Source organism: Chanodichthys erythropterus, unplaced genomic scaffold (assembly GCF_024489055.1).
Source record: "Chanodichthys erythropterus isolate Z2021 unplaced genomic scaffold, ASM2448905v1 ctg000310_np12, whole genome shotgun sequence".
NCBI lineage: Eukaryota > Metazoa > Chordata > Actinopteri > Cypriniformes > Xenocyprididae > Chanodichthys > Chanodichthys erythropterus.
The window spans coordinates 251,082-271,530 of NW_027125658.1; positions in this window are offsets into that span (position 1 = coordinate 251,082).

Sequence of the window (20,449 nt, forward strand, 5' to 3'; positions counted from 1 at the left end):
TTCACACCAGGGGAGACAAAGGACACTCCCCCCAGTGGCTAACGGCCCATCAAAGTGGAATGCTGTGAGGCAGCCTGAACAAATAATGTGACATTGGAGACTGAAGTAATGATGCTGAAAATTCAGCTTTATTGAGCATGATAAGCATAAGAGACTTTCAAAAAATTAAAAATGTGTACAAACTTTTGACTGGTAGTACATGACTGGTAGTGCATGAAACAAAGAAATATATAACCTATATAATTCTACTTATACCTATGTAACACACAAACTATATTTTTACCATAAAATAACATTTAGTGGAAGACAATCTACAGTCTAGGATGGGTGGTTTGGCCCATTGTAAGAGCTGTAAGAGCTGATCATGCAGGAAAAATGTCCAGGATGGAGGGGACAGGGACAGTAATGTTCTTTGCCAGCTCAATGGTCAGTGGTGCGGTGGTCAACAGAGCACACACATCTGAACACAGTCACTCATCTTTGTGCCACTCTTGAAAACAGTTCCTGTTCAACTGAAGACATAAGTGAACACCACATGCCTGGCATTTCCAAGGTGTTAGTTGTTTTTTGCCACGCACTTCTTTGCAATGCACACAGTTCCGGCGACCAGCCATCGGAGGTCAGCTCAGCTCCTGGAACTGGTACATGGTCACTGCTGGTCCGTTTTCGTGCTGCTTTCTGTGACACACCACAGAGCTCTGTGACAAGTTGCTCCATGAACTCTTTATGGGACATGTTACCATGTAGCTCTTTGTGCAGAATGAAAGAGTTGGTGGCAGCAATATCCAAGAAGTGCAGAAAGATCTTTCTGTACCACTTCATGGTTTTGTGCTGTGTAGTACTGAATCAGCTGATCAGACAGGTCAACGCCCCCCAAGTGTTTGTTGTATGCAGTCACAGGTGCAGGACATGGAAATGTCTTTGTCCTCCATGTTCCTTGTGATTTCACCCTCCTCTGCACAGAGTCTCCTGAATGAGCAGAATGGATGGTAGAACAGACAGATACCTCTCGTGTGTCCATCCACTTCACAAATACAAGAGGTCCATCCCGAATCCATCTGATGGATCCCCTGGCTGATTTTTTAGAGAGTGAATTAGCTGCATTCCGAGGGCAGTCCTTCCTGTTGTCCCTGTAAGTCCCACATGCACCAAACTTCATTGCAAACAGGTCTTTCAAGAGCTTTGGACTTGTATAAAAATTGTCCATGTACACATGGTACCCAGAACCCAACAATGTACGGTCCAAAAGAGAAGTCACAGCATCATATGACAGTCCATGGCCTGTGGGAAAGTTGTTCTTTCCTGTGTATACAGAGAAGTCCAGAGTGTATCCATTTGAAGAGTCGGCAAGAACAAACAACTTGAAACCCCACTTGGTTGGCTTGGCTTTCATGTACTGTGTCATACCAGTGTGTGCTTTGCATGCCACCATTCTTTCATCCACGGCTAAGTTTCTTCTAGGATGATAGATAGCTTTGCAAGCCTGATGAATAGTGTCCATGAGTGGTTTGATCCTGAACAGACGGTCGTGTTCAGCTGTGCCCCTCTTTCTGTCATTCACTTTGTCTTCATCTGGGTGGCTCATGTGCACATTCCAAGAAATTGTCCGGTATCTGTCCCTAGGCATAAGTGTAGCTGGAAAAGGTACGGAGAAAACACTGCTCTTCCGCCAGTAGTCACTGATGGAGCTCATCTTCACCATTGCCATGTAAAACACCAGTCCAATGTAGCGGTACATCTCACCGATGCTTACATCTGTCCATTTATATTTGCAGCCCTTTGCAGTTGCTTTGGCAGCCTGTGCATTGGTGTTATAGCACAGAGTTGACACAGCACTTTCCGAAAAAAAGAGTTTGAACAGACTCATTGGAGAATGTGACTCAGCAGAGTTCAGTTGTGGTCCAGTTTCACGGGCGGGCAGGAATCGCAGCGTATGTGGAACCATATCAACATCCGTCTGTGTTTTCCATGACAGAGTGGATTGCCTCTTTGGAACAGGTTCTTGGATATTTTCATTGTCACATCTGTAGAGAGAAAAAAAAAAAAAACGTGAGCATGCTGATAACACAATCACTATAGCCACGCATAACAAAGACAGCAGTTTCTGTAATGCCATACAGGTACATATACGTTTTGAATTGAGATGATGTATACAGTTATGTCTGTAAAATATACTTACTCTGTATGATTCTCGATCGCACTGAGAACTGACCGAGATCTGCGTGCCCCTGTGCGCGGTGCTGGTGACGGCGATCGTGAAGCAGCCACATTGCTAAACAAAGCAAAAAAACTATTAGCATACATTCTCCAAAGTAAACTGATGGGCAATTAGCAATTATGGGTGCACAATGTATGTTTACATGTTGATGATGGGCCAAAGGACAGACAAACTTTATCTATTGATGTTCTGTAGACCATGTGTATGATAAACTAACTAAAACTGGGTGAAATATATTACAAATATGTTTACAGAGTATCACATTACAAGTGTTTACACTTGAGTATATATACAAACATTTGTAAGTGATATTGTATGGCAATATTTTCTGTAAGCTGTCAAAAGCTAGCCAAAACTAGCTAAAATATAGTCTGAAAACTCATGAGTTTTATATTATCACCACGCACAACAAAGACACCAGTTTCTGTAATGCCATACAGGTACATATACGTTTTGAAATGAGATGATGTATACAGTTATGTCTGTAAAATATACTTACTCTGTATGATTCTCGATCGCACTGAGAACTGACCGAGATCTGCGTGCCCCTGTGCGCGGTGCTGGTGACGGCGATCGTGAAGCAGCCACATTGCTAAACAAAGCAAAAAAACTATTAGCATACATTCTCCAAAGTAAACTGATGGGCAATTAGCGATTATGGGTGCACAATGTATTTATATATATGTGCTGACAATGGGCCATAGGACAGACAAATATCTATTGATTGGCCGTAGGCCGCGAGTACTATCTGTTGATGGGCCATAGACCGCACGTTTTCAGTGCATTTCAGACATTTACACATGTATTCACAAACATCTGTATTTTAGGCATTAGGCTGTATTTTAGCACGATAACTAACCCAAACCGATATAAATAAATAGTGTTTAGACACTATCACATTATTTCACTGTAGACTAAAATATATTTGCACTAAATCACATCATATTACACCTAAGCAGATATTCACAAACAAGTTACATTAGGCATAAGACCGTATTTTAGCATAACTAAAACTGGGCGAAATACATTACAAAAAGAGAGGTATTTGTGAGGCAATTTCCCGCAAGCAAGCCAAAACTAGACACTATAGTATGCAATACGAGTTTTATATTATCAGAAAAATAATTATAGTAAACAACTTACTCTGAAATTATATCCTCGTCGGGGTCAATTCGCTGCTGGAAATGCAACTGTTCGTCGTCTGAGTTGCAGTCTTCCTCAGAGGAAAAGGTGAATTCTTCCTCGCTGTCCAGAATCATCTGAAGAGCCTCTTTGTCTGAGTAGCGTGCCATCCTCAAAACGCGATGAACGGTCAGTGAGTGAATCTGATGTTGACACTTCGTGTTTTGTGGCACTGACCGGGGGGCGTGTGCGATGCATATATTACACCTAAACTATTTACCATGTGAACGGTGCGGGAGTGTGGCGGTCTCAGCTCATTACAGATAATGAAGTGAGAAGGAAAAGAAGGAACCTCTCCTTGGTTTCAAACGAATTACATAAACTGTGAATATTTATTTTTGATTTGACTTACTTCATTTAAAAGTAGACATTCTAAGCATTATGTAGATATGTCTCTCATGTCTGTGTGACAAGTATTTGCTGAGTTTCAGATTATTTTAAAACGCATTTCAGAATTGACTTCACTGAGAGGCAGACACCAGATCACACATCATGTTTGTTTTCTTTATTTTGCGAAAAGCACAACATTTAGTTTTTTTTGTAAGTGTACACAAATAAAAGTACACACTTAACACTTTAGAATGATGTATAACACTAGTATGCATGATCAAATTTGACGGAGTATTTTGAGTCTCTTTCACACTGATAAGAAAAAAACGGGGTGGTATCGCCGGCGATACCTTCCGACCTCAGAGTGTTAATGTCATTTTTAACAAAGTAGTTGGGCCACTCATTACCAAGAGGTTACATGATTATTCATACCACAGTAATTCATATCAGTCGAGAAAAGTAGCAATAAGTGAACTTGGCCAGTGCAGGAAGGATGACAATATTTTCTGTCAGTTACATTTTACTCTGTTCACATATTCCACTTGTATATTGCTTTCTGTTATTTTTGGGTATTTCCCTACATAATATCTATAATTTTACTGCCATGAAATGTACATTTCTGTACATATCTTTACTAATAACTTAATGTATTTTATGGCATGGCATAAGAATGTCATAGACCTACTCTTATTAATGTGACCAATTTACTTAACATTTACTTAATTGCCCAAAATTAATAAAAAGTTTCACATGTTTGAAATGTCTGTCAATTTCTTGTATTTTTTTAAAATGATCCTGTAAATTATATTGATCCGCACACATGATTTTAGTATTTTTTTGTATTTAATCTGAGCACATGCTTACCTTTTTCACAGCCAGATGTCCTACTACACCTTTTTATTTTTATTGGACAAAATCAAAGCATCTTTCACACTTCAGTGTTAGTAGTGACAGTACATTACATATCATAGTGTATTGTTGATTATATTAAGAACAAATGTCAATATGTGACAATATCTAGCACAGATCAGAATGTGAAAACATTCCCATATCTAAGAGCAATGACAGCAGCGGCCCTGTGCGAGCACAATCGAACCAGACGGTAATGTAGATGGAGAGATGGACGGAGAGCGCGGCTTGCTTGCGTGACGTCACTGGTACGACAAAGATTTTGCAATATCTAAAGAATAGATATTCATAAAACATTCATAAGATAACAAATCACCATTTGAGTTGAATAGATCAGCAACAAAAATTATGTTCTTATTAAACCATTTATCAAAAAAAGACTGACCAATTTATAATTTACAATGGTTCTTTTTACGGCACAAATCGAGTACAAACGAACAATGCCAGTTTTGGAGTGATTTAGATGACATAGTGGAGATTGTTTTTCATTATTATTTTTAAAAAAGGTAATCACTTACATGGATTCTTTTAACGGCCCTAACCAGCACAAACGAGCGACACCGGTTTGGAGCAATTTGAATGACATGAGGTGGAGAGTTAAATAACTGTTCATAAAACATTTTTGCGTTATATTTAAGAAGAGATCTTAGTTATAATTTTTAACGGCACAAATCGAGCACAGACCAACGATGCGGGTTTTGTGCGATTTAGACGAAGTGGGGTGGAGAGTGACATCACAGCTCCCAAATGATGTTTTATTAACAAAGTTCGGGAGGAGCAAGTTCAGATAATTAACCTAATTAGCACAGGTGGAGAGCATTCAGTTAATCAACTTGACCAACGTCACGAGGTATAAATTCAGCAGACTTCATCGGAGAGTTTATCAGCATCCCTCCTCCACCCCATCTCCTCACTTCTAGTTCTATCTACTTTCACCACACCGGGGGGAGTACTCTGGGTTCGGGACAATATTCTGAGCTCGGAGCCCTCTCCCTGGAGAGCACACCAAATACACATAACTTTACTCTAATTATATGGAAATGTGAACTCGTGAAATTATATTTGTTATATCTGTGCAAGGAAAACAGTTAAAGTGTGTGTTTTTCTGTTATTATCATCTTGTTATTTCTGACTTTCAATGCATTTTAAGTTTTGCTGTCTGGTTGAAAGAGCTGGGAGAATGAGAGGAAGGAAGCATTTGAGATTAGGTTAAAATTTGGTAAATTTGGAAAAGGGGACAAAGCATGATGTTTGGGCTATCTGACTCTGTGGGACGTGGAAGGGCTTTCTAAGGGGAATTGAGATCACTTGCAAAGGCAACATGATTAACACATTCTGGAAATCAAAACACGTTGGTTGGGGCACTTTCTAAAGGGGAAATTTGAACTGCGTTGCATTGAGAAGATATCTCCGGAAGGGGGATTGGGGCTGTGTGGCGCAGTTTGAGGTGTCTTGGCAAAAGGGGAGATTGAAACTGTGTGTATCAGTTTGAAGAGCCTTAACAGGTAGAGCTAGACTCTGGGAGAAGTAAATGTGAGGAAGATCCTTTTAGATCCACTCTGACAGACAACAAAAAACTCCCTGAAACTTCATAGCTCTTCCATCCAGATATTCTCAGTTTTTACTGTTATTTCTTCTACTTATGTGTTCCATTTTTATTATGTATTTGGTTCTTCTTTATGTAAAGCACTTTGAATTACCATTGTGCATGAAATGTGCTGCTATACAAATAAAATTGCCTTGCTTTGCCTTTTAACGACACAAATCGAGCACAAACAAATGGCACCGGTTTGAAGCGATTTGAACGATATAGGGTGGAGAATGACGTCACACGACCAAAAAAATAATGCTCAATATCTAAAACACCAAACTAGCACAAATGTTCGTTTTTGTGGCACAAATCAGCACAAACGCATGGCATAGATTTGGGGATTATTCCATTTTATGGGGTGCCAACTTCACAGAGGTTGCAGAAAACATCAGCAAATCATCAGTTTGTCGCTCTGTGCGAATGGTGTACCTGTCAGTTTAGGACCGTTCTACTTCCATCTTTCTCCAGTTTTGGATTTCCAGCTCCAGCTTTCTCATTTTCAACTTCTTATATTGGATGTCTATATCCAAAACATCTATTTGTTTGAGGAGGTAGCGCTTATACACGCTCTTTACATTCTCTTCATTCTGTAGAAAACAAATTTGATTATTTCCTGAAATGCTTTTGACAATTTGTTGTAATTACTTAATCCTTACTTTGTCTCCTGCAGTCCCAGTCTGAGTGGGTTCTGGAAGGATCTCGGTGTCCTGCAGCCAATCATTTTTGGAAAATAGTCAAGTCAAGTCAAATTTATTTATATAGCGCTTTTACAATTGGTAATTGTTCAAAGCAGCTTTACATATTAGAAGCACAGAAAAAGGGAAGTGGTTAAAAATAAGCTGTACAACCAAGCGTGGTACTATGTAACATATACAAGATGGTGCTACATTAAGCCAATGTCGGCTGACTCCCAGGGGTGGAAAAAACCCCCTAGGAGAAAAACCCAGCGTGCCAGCACTGGGAAAAAAGTCCTAGGAGGGAAAAAACCCCTTGGAAGATATATATAATATATGTAAATGGATATGGAGATCAAAATCTGAATTATACATTTTTATTATAGAGATTAAAAATAGATTATATATAAATATATGTAAACGGATACAGGGATTAAAAATCTGAATTTTAGATGCAGCCAGAACTGGGTCTGTAGGCCCATTGTCTCCTGGGCTACGTTGTAGTCAGGTCCAGACACAGGTTCTCCATCTGATCTGGATACGGCCTGGATCCGGCCTGGATCCAGCACCCGGCAAACCTCAGGATAAGCAGAGAGACAGATATTAGCGGAGATGCCATTCTTATTCTGATGTACAGGTATATCTAGTGTTATAGGAAATGTTCTCGGTTCCGGCCGACCTAATTATTGCAAGGTAACAATCCTTTAACGGATTTGAAAAATGTTAATGTATTGATAATGTGTTATGTGTATGCAAGAGCAAAGAGATGTGTTTTTAGTCTAGATTTAAACTGACAGAGCGTGTCTGTGTCACGATCACCGTCTGTTCCTGTCAGTTCCCGGACTACACTTCCCACAATCCTCCCTGCCAGTCACATGTTCACTCTACACCAATCACCTGTCGCCACATACAGCCATGCAAACACTCCTCACTAATCACTACACCCAGCTGCAGCTTGTTACCTGGACTATAAAAGGACTCTCACTCACACCATCCAATCGCGAAGTCTTGATTCACCCTGTGACAATTCCGAGCGTTATTTCCCTGTCTGCCTGTCTGTTTCCTGTTTATTGACCCGTTGCTGCCTGTCCTGACCCTTGCTTTGTATACCGACCTGTGAGTGATATCTGCCTGCCTCGACCTTCTGCCTGTACCCTGACTACGATTCCGCCTGTTCCTTGCTGTACCTGTTTGCTGTAATCTGACCCCTGCCTGTACAACCACACTCTTGCTTTAATAAAAGCTTGCATATGGATCTTACCATGAGTCCCGAATTGTTACAGAAGACTTCGCCACCACCACGATCCAGCAGCTTTCCCGGAGAGCATATGAACGGTATGGACATTGCTCAATTATTGTTGTGGAGTACGCAGGGTACACGATCGCTAGAGGAATATGTGCAGGAATATTTGAACATTGCTTACCTCTCTGATCTACCGGACTGTGCTCTGATTGACTTCTTTTGTGATGGCGTCAACCAACCTCTCCAGAGTAGATTAAGACGAGAGGGACCGCGTTCATCACTCTGCGGTTTTATGGACTATGCTCTGTTGTTAGTTGGTTCTCCATTTACTGTGGGTGTCGCGGAGGAATGCGATTCCTCGGCTGGCTGTGTAATGGCCGCCGCGCCTAAGGACACTCACAAGATGGCGGCTTCCATAACAGCAACACCAGTCATCGTCTCTGCTGATCGCCCAGAGCAACGTCACGCCTTCGCTGAACGCCCAGAGCAACGTCACGCCTTCGCTGATCGCCCAGAGCAACGTCACGCCTTCGCTGATCGCCCAGAGCAACGTCACGCCTTCGCTGATCGCCCAGAGCAACGTCACGCCTTCGCTGATCGCCCAGAGCAACGTCACGCCTTCGCTGAACGCCCAGAGCAACGTCACGCCGCCGCTGATCGCCCAGAGTCACGTCACGTCTGTAGATCAGTCCGGGAGCGGAGAGGGTTGCGTTCCAGTGTGGCTGATCCTCCACTGACTACGGACCGAGCAGCTGGCATCCCCAAGTCCTCGCCGGCCGCTCCGCTCTCAAGCCCGGTGGCCGCTCCGCTCTCAAGCCCGGTGGCCGCTTCGCTCTCAAGCCCGGTGGCCGCTTCGCTCTCAAGCCAGCCTGAAGCTTCGCACTCAAGCCTGCCGGTTAAAATGCTCTCAAGCTCGCCGGTTGCAACGCTCTCAAGCTCGCCGGTTGCAACGCTCTCAAGCTCGCCGGTTGCTATGGAACTAAGCGCCCTGGACGCGATGGATGAAATGGCTGCTTTGCCAGTGCCCAAGGGCAAGATGGCCGCCCCTACGGTGTCTGTAAATTCAGAGCCTGCTTCAGCCAGTGAATCTTCTCCAGAATCCATTCCAGCCAGTGAGTCCGCTCCAGAGCCTGCTCTCCCTGTCAGTCCTGTGATGGCCAAGAGGGCTGTCTTCACTTTTTATGTTTTGGCGGTCTTGCGTGCCTGGAGGAGGCATTCAGGCGTTTGTGACTCTGGACCGGTCTACCAGTCCGCTGCCGTCCCGGAGCAGCCCGAGCCCGCTGCCGTCCCGGAGCAGCCCGAGCCCGCTGCCGACCCGGAGCAGCCCGAGCCCGCTGCCGACCCGGAGCAGCCCGAGCCCGCTGCCGTCCCGGAGCAGCCCGAGCCCGCTGCCGTCCCAGAGTTGTCGGCTCTCCTTGATACGGCCACAGAGCAGCCTTGGTTGGCTCTGCCACCAACGCCTGGACCATTTGCTCTACCATCTGCCCTGCTGGCGCCACCCGAGCTCCTTGCCCATGAATCCGCCAATGCCTCCCTTGATATCCCCAAGAACATTTTGGGGGGGGGGCAGTATACCTGAGGGTGGGGAGCTTGTGGGCGGGGACCCTGCTCAACCATGGCCGTTAAGGGCCTCCGAATTATTATGGCCCTTAATGGACTCTGACCCGCTGGGGTCGCCTATAGACTCTGTTCTGCCGTGGCTGCCCGAGCCGCCTGACCCGCCGTGGCTGCCCAAGCCGCCTGACCCGCCATGGCTTCCTGACCCGCCGTGGCCACCCAAGGCTCCTGACCCGCCGTGGCCACCCGAGGCTCCTGACCCGCCGTGGCCTCCCGAGGCCCCTGACCCGCCGTGGCTGCTTGAGTTCCTGGACCTGCCCTGGAGACCTCCATATCCGCCTGCACATCCAGTATCTCTTGCCTGTAGGTCTCCAGGGCACCCACCCCCCCTCCCCAGTTGTGCCATCTACGGCGCGAGGACGCGCCTTCCGGGAGGGGGACATTATGTCACGATCACCGTCTGTTCCTGTCAGTTCCCGGACTACACTTCCCACAATCCTCCCTGCCAGTCACATGTTCACTCTACACCAATCACCTGTCACCACATACAGCCATGCAAACACTCCTCACTAATCACTACACCCAGCTGCAGCTTGTTACCTGGACTATAAAAGGACTCTCACTCACACCATCCAATCGCGAAGTCTTGATTCACCCTGTGACAATTCCGAGCGTTATTGTCCTGTCTGCCTGTCTGTTACCGTTCCTGTCTGTTTCCTGTTTATTGACCCGTTGCTGCCTGTCCTGACCCTTGCTTTGTATACCGACCTGTGAGTGATATCTGCCTGCCTCGACCTTCTGCCTGTACCCTGACTACGATTCCGCCTGTTCCTTGCTGTACCTGTTTGCTGTAATCTGACCCCTGCCTGTACAACCACACTCTTGCTTTAATAAAAGCTTGCATATGGATCTTACCATGAGTCCCGAATTGTTACAGTCTGCTTCCCGAACAATGCTAGGAAGATTGTTCCAGAGTTTAGGTGCTAAATAGGAAAAGGATCTGCCGCCTTCAGTTGATTTTGATATTCTGGGTATTATCAACTGGCCTAAATTCTGAGATCGCAATAAACGTGAAGGACTATAATGCATTAAGAGCTCACTTAGGTACTGGGGAGCTAAACCATTTAGAGCTTTATAAGTAAGTAGCAAGATTTTAAAATCTATACGATGTTTAATAGGGAGCCAATGTAATGTTGACAGAACTGGGCTAATATGGTCATACTTTCTGGTTCTAGTAAGAACTCTAGCTGCCGCATTTTGGACCAACTGTAGTTTGTTTAAAAGCCGAGCAGAACAACCACCCAGTAGAGCGTTACAATAATCTAGTCTTGAGGTCATGAATGCATGAACCAACTGTTCCGCATTTGTCATTGAGAGCATATACCGTAATTTAGATATATTTTTTGATGGAAGAAGGCGGTTTTACAGATACTAGAAACATGACTTTCAAATGAAAGATTGGTATCAAAGAGCACACCCAGGTTCCTAACTGAGGACGAAGGTTTAATGGAGCACCCGTCAAGTGTTAGAGAGTATTCAAGGTTTTTTCGTGAGGAAGTTTTTGGTCCAAAGATTAGGATATCAGTTTTTTCTGAATTTAATAATAAGAAATTTCTTGTCATCCAGTTTTTAATGTCAGCTATGCATTCTGTTAGTTTTGTGAATTTGTAGGTTTCGTCAGGGCGCGAGGAAATATAGAGCTGAGTATCGTCAGCGTAGCAGTGAAAACTAACACCATGCTTCCTAATTATCTCTCCTAAGGGCAGCATGTACAGAGTGAAAAGCAACGGTCCTAGTACTGAGCCTTGTGGTACTCCATATTTAACCTGTGATCGATACGACATCTCTTCATTAACTACTACAGACTGATAACGGTCAGATAAGTATGATTTGAACCATGCCAAAGCAATTCCACTAATGCCAATATAGTTTTCAAGTCTTTTTAGAAGAATGTTGTGATCGATAGTGTCAAAAGCAGCACTGAGATCTAATAACACTAATAGAGAAATACAGCCACGATCGGATGATAGGAGTAGATCGTTTGTAACTCTAACGAGAGCAGTCTCAGTACTATGGTATGGTCTAAATCCTGACTGGAAATCCTCACAGATTCCATTTCTTTCTAAAAAGGAACACAGTTGTTGAAACTGCCTTTTCTAGTATCTTTGACAGAAAAGGTAGATTCGAGATTGGCCTGTAGTTTACTAAATCTCTCGGATCTAGTTGAGGTTTTTTAATAAGAGGTTTAATAATAGCCTGCTTAAAGGTTTTTGGCACGTATCCTAGTGTTAAGGATGAATTAATTATATCAAGAAGTGGACCTACGACCTCTGGAAACATTTCTTTCAGTAGTTTAGTCGGCATTGGGTCTAACATACATGTTGTTGATTTTGATGATTTGATAAGTTTAGATAATTCTTCCTCTCCTATAGCGGCGAATGATTCTAGTTTTACCTCAGGGACACTACAGTGCACTGTCTGAAGCGAAACTGTAGACGGTTGCATGTTTTTAATTTTCTCTCTAATATTATCAATCTTGCAAGTAAAGAAGTTCATAAAGTCATTACTGCTGTGCTCTATGGAAACGTCAGCAGTTGAATCTCTGTTTCTAGTTAATTTAGCCACTGTGTCAAATAAATACCTAGGATTATGTTTGTTTTCTATTAAGAGATTTGAAAAATAAGTAGATCTAGCATTTCTTATAGCCGTTCTGTACTCAATCATTTTTTCTTTCCACGCAAGGCGAAAAACTTCTAGTTTTGTTTTCTTCCAACTACGTTCAGCTTTTCTAACAGCTCGTTTTAGAGCCCGAGTGTGCTCATCATACCACGGCGTTGGATTAGTTTCCTTAATCTTCTTTAGACGTAAAGGAGCGACTGCATCTAATGTGCTGGAAAAGAGAGAGCCAATAGTTTCTGTTGCAGCATCGAGTTCTTCTAAGTTGTCAGGTATACTAAAGCGATGAAACTGCTCGGGGAGATTATTTATAAAGCAATCTTTAGTGGTAGACGTGATGGTTCTACAATATTTATGGCTGGGTGGTGGTTTTGCAGCCTTGGCTAATTGTATTATACACGAGACTAGATAATGATCTGATATATCATCGCTCTGCTGTAGAATTTCAACAGCATCAATATCAATTCCATGCGACAGTATTAGATCTAGGGTATGATTACGACAATGAGTGGGTCCTGACACGTGTTGTCTAACTCCAATAGAGTTTAAAATGTCTGCAAATGCCAATCCAAATGCGTCTTTATTATTATCTACATGGATATTAAAATCACCAACAACAAGGACTTTATCCGCAGCCAATACTAACTCTGATAGGAAATCAGCAAATTCTTTGATAAAGTCAGTATGGTGCCCTGGTGGCCAGTAGCCAGCACAAATGTCAACTTACATAATGTTACATAAAGCACCATCACTTCAAAGGAATTATATTTGAAATTCTTTTGAGTGACTCTGAATATATTACTATAAATTACAGCAACACCTCCCCCTTTGCCTTTCTGTCGAGGATTGTGTCGATAATCATAACCTTGAGGACTAGACTCATTTAAAGTAATGTAATCGTCTGGTTTTAGCCAGGTTTCTGTCAAACACAGCAAGTCTAGTTTATTGTCTGTGATAATTTCATTTACAATAAGTGCTTTTGAAGAAATAGATCTAATATTCAGCAACCCAAGCTTTATCATTTGTTTATCTGATTTAGCTGTGATTTTCATTTTTTGAACATCAATTAAATTTTTACTCTTAAAAGGTTTCGGAAGTTTTTTGTATTTACTAGTTCGAGGTACAGACACAGTCTCTATGTGATAATATCTAGGTGAAAGAGTTTCTATTTGCTGTGAATTATTTGAGTTCTGTGACGTGAGGCGGCTAGCAGACGGTCGGTTTAGCCAGTTTGTCTGCGTCCTGATCTGGGCCCTGGTTTGTCATGTTTCAGCTCTAAGACTATTTGCCAAATTTCTAGATAGAAGAGCAGCACCATCCCGGGAGGGATGAATACCATCTCTTTTCAACAGATTAGGTCTGCCCCAAAAGCTTTTCCAATTGTCTATGAAACCTATATTATTCTGCGCACACCACTTAGACAGCCAGCCATTGAGTGATGATAACCTGCTAACTATCTCATCACTCCGACGAACAGGAAGAGGGCCAGAACAAATTACTTCTGCTGACATTGAATTTGCGAGTTCACACACCTCTTTAATGTTAATTTTAGTGATCTCCGACTGGCGAAGTCGAACATCATTTGTGCCGACGTGGATAATGATTTTAGAATATTTACGTTTAGCATTAGCCAGCACTTTTAAATTTGCTTTAATGTCAGGTGCTCTGGCCCCCGGCAAACATGTGACTATGGTGGCTGGTGTCTCTATTTTCACGTTCCGTGTAATAGAATCGCCAATTACTAGGGCACTTTCAACAGGATTCTCAGTGGGTGCGTCACTGAGTGGGGAGAACCTGTTTGATGTTCTAATCGGAACGGAAGAGTGGTGTTTGTTCTTGCCATTATGCCGCCTCACAGTCACCCAGTTAGCCTGCTGCGTGGCTTCTACAACCGGAACCGAATGTGTAGTGTTTACTAGGCTAGTCGCATCCAAAGCAGTATCTAAGGCCCTTTCATTCTCACTATCCTCAATTAAAGTTTGGATGCGTGTCTCTAATTCTGAGATTCTCTCTGTCAGCCTGACAATATCCCTGCATTTATCACATGTGTAAGTCTCACTGCTGACAGAAACAGCTAAGCTGTACATGTTGCATTTAATACACATGATAATCGTCGGACATGACTGACCGTGTGTTTGATGAACGCCGTCCGAAAAACTGCAACGCACACGGGACTCGCTGGCTGGATGTCTCGGTCGCTTGCCGGTGCCTGGGGCGAGGGTGATGTGCGGGACGCTGTGCCTCACGGTGGATCGATGAATGCCGGGCAGCAACGTCTCCACAGCTTCCCGTTCGGTCGAGGACAGATCAGAATAACATACATCGGATAAATCCGCCATTCAATCGACAAGGAAGGTTTGGTTTAAAGGAAAAAAGAAAGTAGACGGTAGCTAACAGGCTAGCGGGCTATGGCTAACACTAGGTGATTACGCTGGTGGATTGCTAGTAATAAGTCGTTCCGTTTAGTAATACTATGCAATAGGTTAAGTAATCTAGTGAAAATAAGAAAGTTATATTATGTGAATAGGAATAAAGAGAAGGATTTAGGATAAACTCCACGAAGCTCCGAGCGTAGGTCAGACAGCAGACAGGCAGCAGCGTTGAGCAGCGTTGAACCGGAAGAAGGCGCCAGATGAGGCGTATGATGCTGACAGGCTGTATACACACTATTACCCCCTCACCACACAAGTCGTCTTTAAGTAGCTATATAATGTGCAATCAGTGCTTACCTCAGGCCTCCCTGAACATACAGACACAGTCTCCTCATCCTCCTCAAGAGTTTCATCCTGAAACCAACAATCAAACTGTGGTTAATAATCACCACTTAGACCTCTTTTACCCCCTTTCCACCAGCACAAATCAGGTGCTAGTTCAGAGCTAGTGCTAGTGCCAGAGTTGGTTCAACTGACGAGTCTTCTGAGAACCGGCTTGCCTTTCCACGGGCTAGAGAGCAGCACAGAGCCAGGTCTTACATCACTGTATACGTCTCATATTTCACAGCAAAGCTAGCGCAGCAGTGCCAAACACAAACACACAGAGCTTGTTCGAGATGCATTGGTTTCGATCGGCGCATGATATCAAAGCACCGCAAGAACAAAAGCACAAGGAGTCGCATGCTCTACAAACGCTCCTGTGACACTCCAATGTCACCCGCTAAATTGGTCCGCACTGCTCCAATGCATCTCGAATAGAGTCGCAATATACTGGCATTGACTATAATCATGATATTCAAAGCATGAAATATCGATATCGTGTTAATTTGCCTGGCTACATCAGCACGAAGAGTGGCAACACCACCGACCCTTTTTACCCACCTCCGTGTCCATCACCCTGCAGATTACGACATTTTGCAGAGAGTAAGTTATATTACTAGTCATGGAATGGGAAATGTTAACCTTTTAACGGGGATTTTCTGTGTTCATCTATTTAAATAAAGGGTGATTCTTTTAATAAGTAGCACATTTTCTTTACTCGTCTTACTCAGTGTGATGTAGCTATGCATGCAGTTATATGCCCTCAAAATTCAAGATACACAGGCATTTTTTTCCCCAATGTGTTTTTGTCATTAACTTATATTATATGATATGATGTACAATATCACATGATCAAGAGTGCTGTGCAACAGACAGAAATGTTTTTGTTATACTGACTGAATCCGCGTTTAGAACAAATCAGTTTAATCAATGATTAAATGTCCATTCAATAAACACTCCTGAACGAATGAATCATTTGAACAAATCAGTTGAATGAATGACTCACTCACTCACTCACTCACTCATTAAGACAGTGACTTGCTGCCACCTACTGGCAATTTAGTTTCATATTTAAGGTACATTTTAATTAAAAAGTTAAAATTAGAAAAAAATCTATATTTAAATATTGAATTAAATTTATGTAGACAAATTTTAATTTCAATTTTCAATTTCATTTTCAGTTTTATTTGTACAGCGCATTTAGAAGTAAGACGCAAGCGGTTCTTCTAGCCCAGCAATGTGTTGGTGCTACTTACGAACCACTTTTCCTGGAGCTGGTGCTTTGTGTGTCGAAAGACAAAGAATTGATTTGAAACTAGGCTCTGGCTCCGAACCAGCACTCAAACGGCCTTGGAGGAAAAGGGGTATTAGACAGTCAATCAGTGCTTTAACGTCTCTCATACTCACAGGGTTCAACAAGACTCCAACAAGCACACAGAATTTGGCATCACTATGACAAAACATGTTTGATTTGATCAAGAATATGCTAAAACATACTGTATATCAACCTTCTAATAGGTGGCATGGATTTGGAAGATGTCCCCCTTCTGTTCCCTCGATGACGGCATGGTCTCCTCTTGATCAGGTCCAGCTCCTCTGCAGGAGTGAAGGGTGCTGGTGGTGGCCCTTCCCCAGATCCAGCAACATCACTCTTCTTTCTGGAGCTGCATCTAATAAACATCATGAAATCAGACATTTATGGCATCAAACCAGATATGTTTAAGCAGTTATATAGCCTATATACTTATAGCCTTTCTCTCTCGTTTTATTTATTGCTGCAATATTGCCTTTTTTCATTTATTACACGTTTCACCTCTTTGTAGGTTTCTAATAACAGACGCTGCACTGTAAAAATGATTTTATGGTGAAGTAAATACTACAGAAAAAACAAATGTGATTTTTATAGTGTGCTCTGTAGCGCTGAACATCACTACTCTCTCTTTGATTTTTGCCATGTTTGATCTATTTGATCCATGATCCAAAGTGCACACACAATTATCTTGACTAGGTAAAACTGGATCAATTAAGTGGGACTGTATGAACTTAAATTACCTTTTATGAAAGCACTTTAGCCCCAACTCATTTGTTAGATTAACTCAAGTCAGGTTTTGGAGTTTAATCCTCACTTTTCCTGTGTCTTTTCTGTAAAAGCCCTCTGGACGTGATGGCTGTAGCAGTACATGAGCTGGGTCAAAGTATGCTGTCCTTCGTTTGTGATGCTGTGTTTGTTTCCCTGGTTTTGGATTGTTGGCTGGATGCAGCTGTGCTGATTTCGGAAAACCAGCTAAGATCCCTAGAAGTAAGGGGAAAATACTCATGTTGCTGTTGGTTAGGATATGGATAATTAAGATATATAAAATAAGATATTTTATCCCCCTGTGCTGCTACTGAGTTTTAGGCTCTTGGCCCTTTCCTAAACCGCACTAAACACTGCTGTGAATGGTGATTTTCCACACACAGGTTGCAGTTTGTGGTGTGTCATTGTTTCTGACTCACTGATGTTTATGGAGGTCTTCATTAATTTGAGGTCCAGGGAAGCTTTGGCTGCATTCAGCACATCAGTTTCCTCTGACGATGTTAACAGCACACACATATCTTCCCATACAGCCGTTGCCTCCTCTAGATGTGTGCTGTTCAACAGCAAGGTGCAGCAGCAGGTGGCGTACTCTTAAAGCCTTGTTGTCCGTCTTTCTGGAAAATGCCTGGCACACGGTCTGTATAATGTGTGAAGAGCAAAGAAGCAGGCCTGTGAATGGACGATCAGCACTGTTTGCTGTGTTTGCTGTGCTCTCTGTAGAGACAGAGATGATTAAATGCCAGAAGAACACTTGCATTAGTCCAGCTGAAGTCAGTCTCCACTTGATGTTATTTGATGAAGGGCCCTTAATGTTTCCGATAGCCAATATGTCAAGGTATGAATTGAGTGCTGATTTGTTATGAGCTCACACTCACAGGAAGTGATGGCTTGTTTTTCCCATTCCTGTCAACATAAGAGCATAGAAGAGACTCTCTTGGTCTGACACTACCGGTGGCATTCAGGTGAAGAGGATTTGTTATTTCCCAGCTCTCCAATTTTATTGCAATACTGAAATGTTTTGGACCTTTCTGACTTCAAATCCAAACCGTTTGTGTTCATTTCAGAGTTATGCTCATCATCAGATTCATCCTGGCGATGGACTTCTTGTCCATCTGTGTTTTCTAAAAATGGTGGTAGTAGCAGCAGTAGTAGTTCAGTATAATTCTACCAATTGTAATGTTTAAACCTACATTGCCATTAAAAAGTTTGGTATTGGTATGATTTTTACTGTTTTTAAAAGAAATCTCTTCTGCTCACCAAAGCTGCATTTATTTGATAAAAAAAAAAAAAAAACTATAAAAAATTTCATCAGCTGTTTTCTATGTGAATATATAGTAAAGATTAATTTATTCCTGTGACCAAAGCTGAATTTTCAGCATTCAGCAATATGATACGATTTTGTATTTTTAATCAAATAAATGAAATAAAACAAAATCAGCATCACCACACCTGTAAACAAAACCTGACATCTCTCTTTCATTATTATTATTTATTTATTTTTTTTTACACATAGTCATTGTTTCTCAACACTAGATTATTGTAACTTGTAATGAGAGAATTTGATTTAATCGCACACGATCCCAAACGATGAGAAGAAATCTGACGGGCTAGTTTCGTTTAGTCACTTTGTTTCCACACATGAACAACGACATTAAAGATAGTCCACATTTTAAAACGGGCTTAAATTAAGTAAACACTCTCCAAAACAGCTAAATTTAACTGAAACATTTGCAAAAAAACAAAATCAAGCCTCTTTAATTTTTGAAGCTTTTTCTCTAAATGTTGTGAGAAAGGTTTCAAAGAATGCCATCTTGTGGCAGGTCAAATTTACAGCGCCGTTGTTTCATAGTTCACCCAGAAATGAAAAGTCTGTCATTTATTCACCCTCAAGTTGTTCTGTTGAACAAAGAGATTTTGAAGAAAGTTTGTAACCAGGCTGCTTTGAGGCACCATTGACTCCCATAGCAGGTAAAACAAAATACTATGGAAATCAATGGTGGCCCAAAGTGGTGAGGGTGATTAAATGATTGACAGAATTTTCATTTTTGGGTGAACTGCACCTTTAAGCACAAATAAAAGCCTGATGACGCTAAAAATGTGTTTCGTTTTCTGTTAATATAATTTGCATATGAAAGTGTGGCAATAAATTCAACAACTATAATTATAATACTAATAATAATACCTACTGAGTTGTTTAAGGCAAGTAAATTGTGCTGTTATTTTATTGTTTTTATACTGTTTATACTTTCATATAGTCTACAGGCTTATACTGTATATTTAAAATGTTAGTAAATGGGCTTCATATACCTGTAATGATCAGGGTTCAAACATTCTGACATACACAGTGAAGCATTCACATGACTGGAAAGAAAGATAACATATTTAAGTGATATAAAGGACATTACGAGGAGAAACGCTTGGAGATTAGAAGGAAACTGAGGTATAATGGCTCTGGCCAAGCTGCAACAAATGAAACGCTATTGGCTATTTTAAAAAAAGGGGCGGAGCTGTTTGATTATATATATATATATATATATATGTATATATATATATATATATATATATATATATAATAGAATATTTATTTATTTTACATTACATCAACACATTGAATAGTGCTGCGCGTTCCAACACTCTTCAGTGGGCCTTTAACAGGGCCGCTGCTGGCCAAATGCAAAGCAGATTCAACAAAACCACTTTAAAATGAGATGAATCTTTTCTAAATTACACAGAAAAGGCAATAAAGCATAAAAAACAATCAGGAAAAGATCAACAATATGACAGTGAGCAATAAGAACATGATAAACTGAACTGAAAACATGAACAAAATGATAATTGTTTATGAACATGCACAAAATATGTGTAAAAACATGGCAGCTCCCAATCGCCCGCAGAACGTGTCCATTCCCAATTTTCTGATCAGATGTGTGGAACAAGAAGCAGCTGATGTCAAACAGGTAAATTCTGCTTTGGTAAATGAATGATGTGTTGATTTCTCCAGCACATGCCCAGAAAGAGTCCCAGTGCACACAGCGATCCACGACCCTCGCTGAGGAAACACCAGCGCCACCTAGAAATCAAACACATGATGCTTCCTTACAGTCATTTCTGAATCATTATATTTCCCCATACAGAAACACAGAACGAGGCTCGTGTTTGATCGTCATCGAGAAACAGCTCAAAAGTAGCTTTTAACATAGCTATCATAACACACTGTGAGTAGTGTTAACATATACCTT